Below are 2,500 nucleotides of genomic sequence, written 5' to 3' on the forward strand. Positions count from 1 at the left end.
GAGAGAGAGAGAAGAAGAAGAGAGAGAGAGAGAGAGAGAGAGAGAGAGAGAGAGAGAGAGATAGATAGATAGATAGATAGATAGATAGATAGAGAGAGAGAGAGAGAGAGAGAGAGAGAGAGAGAGAGAGAGAATAGGGAGAGAGAGAGAAAGAGAGGGAGAGAGAAGAGACGAAAGAGACAGAGAGAGAGAGAGAGAGAGAGAGAGAGAGAGAGAGAGAGAGAGAGAGAGAGAGAGAGAGAGAGAGAGAGAGAGAGAGAGAGAGAGAGAGAGAGAGAGAGAGAGAGGGAGGGAGGGAGGGAGGGAGGGAGGGAGGGAGGAGGGATAGGAGATGAGAGAGAGAGAGAGAGAGAGAGAGAGAGAGAGAGAGAGAGAGAGAGAGAGAGAGAGAGAGAGAGAGAGAGAGAGAGAGAGAGAGAGAGAGAGAGAAAGAGAGAGAAGATAGGGAGAGAGAGATAGAGATAAGTAGATAGGTAGATAGATAGATAGATAGATAGAGATAGGAGAAATAGATCGATAGATAGATAGATAGATAGATAGATAGAGAGAGAGAGAGAGAGAGAGAGAGAGAGAGACAGAGAGACAGAAAGAGAGAGATAGATAGAGAGAGCAAGAGAGAGAGAGAGCGAGGGAGCAAGAGAGAGAGAGAGCGAGGGAGCAAGAGAGAGAGAGAGGGGGGGGGGGTAGAGTAAAAAGGGATCCATAGAGAAAAAACATAGAGAAAAGAAACAAAGAAAGAAAAAGAAAGAAGAAAGAAGCAACGCCAGATCAAACTCACAAAGAAGAAAGAAAAAAAGGAAAAGAAGAAAGAAATCAAGCAAGAAAGAAAGAAAAAAATGATAAACACAGAGGCTTAGTGTTCGATCTCAACAAATAGACTAGAAAGAAAAAACACAAGAAACAACAAGAAAAAAGAAAAAAATATGAAAAAAAAACAATATAAGAAATAAGCATGCAAGAAACAAAGAAAATTATAATAAAAAAATATAAACTTAAAAAATAGACTGGACGCAAAGGCTTAACAAGAAAAAAGGAAAATTAAGGAAAAAACAATATAAAAAAAACAAGCAAGCAAGAAACAAAGAAATTAATAATAATAAAAAAACTATAAACTGAAAGAAACTACACGCAAAGGCTTAACAAGAAAAAAGGAATGATAATAATAATAATAATAATAATAATAATAAACAAGCAAGCAAGAAACAAAGAAAATAAAAACAGCTATAAACTGAAAAAATAAACTACAAGCAAGGCTTAACAATAAAAAAGGAAAAAAAAACAATATAAGAAATCAAGCAAGCAAGAAACAAAATGATAATGATAAAAAAAACTATAAACTGAAAAAAAAAATACACGCAAAGGACTTAACAAGAAAAAAGGGAAAAATAAGAAAACAATATATGAAAACAAGCAAGCAAGAAGCAAAGAAAATTATAATAAAAAACCCTATAAACTGAAAAAAAACTACACGCAAAGGCTTAACAAGAAAAAATGAATAATTATAATAATGATAATAAAAAAAACAAGCAAGCAAAAAACAAAGAAAATGATAATAAAAAACAACAACTATAAACTGAAAAAAATAAACTGCACGCAAAGGCTTAACAATAAAAAAGGAAAAAAAAAACAATATAAGAAAACAAGCAAACAAGAAACAAAGAAAATGGTAATAAAAAACTATAAACTGAAAAAAATTAACTATAGGCAAAGGCTTAACAAGAAAAAAATAAATAAAAACAAGCAAGCAAGAAACAAAGAAAATGGTAATAAAAAAAGCTATAAACTGAAAAAAATAAACTGCACGCAAAGGCTTAGGGTTCGATCCCCTATCCGAACGCTTCATAGTGCCGACACTTTCAACTAATGGATCATCTCTGGTGGTGGGTCCGCATCACCCCTCCCCTCCCCTCCCCTCCCCTGACCTTCTCTCCTATCCCCTCTCTTCCCTTCTCCTCCGCTCTCTTCTACACTCCTCACCCCCTCCTTTCTCCACTCCTCTCTCCTATCCCCACTCTTCCCCTTCCCCTCCCTCTTCCCCTCTCCTCTCTTTCTCTCCCTTTCTCCCCCCCCCTCCCCCTCCCCTCCTCTCCTATCCCCCTCTCTTCCCCCACCCTCTCTTCCTCTCCTCCCCCTTACCTCTCTCTCTTCCCTCTCCCTCCCCTCCCCTTCCCCTCCCCCCTCAAACAGGCTGCCAGGGACTTCATTTCGATGTATCACAGATGTCACTCTAATGTACCTCTGTGATTAGTATGAAGGGAGATTTATACAGGCACACAGTTAATCACTCTTGCATGCTATTTCCGTATTTGATTGGCAAAGGTGATTAACCTCTAGGCTAGCTGTTATTACTATAGATACTGTTTTTTTTTGTTAATTATTATTAATGTTATTATTATTGTTGTCATTGTTATTATTATTATTATCATTTTTATTATTATTATTATTATTATTATTACTATCATCATCCTTATTATCTCTATATGTACACACACACACACAC

The 2,500-nt window shown here is 36.7% G+C and overlaps 1 protein-coding gene across 3 annotated transcripts in view; it reads left to right on the plus strand.

The window, feature by feature from the left end:
- The window catches only part of LOC113817993 (potassium voltage-gated channel subfamily KQT member 1), a 496,279-nt gene that overhangs the window by 158,085 nt on the left and 335,694 nt on the right, over window positions 1–2,500 (plus strand). The window lies entirely within an intron of this gene.

Source organism: Penaeus vannamei, chromosome 20 (genome assembly GCF_042767895.1).
Source record: "Penaeus vannamei isolate JL-2024 chromosome 20, ASM4276789v1, whole genome shotgun sequence".
Classification (NCBI taxonomy): domain Eukaryota; kingdom Metazoa; phylum Arthropoda; class Malacostraca; order Decapoda; family Penaeidae; genus Penaeus; species Penaeus vannamei.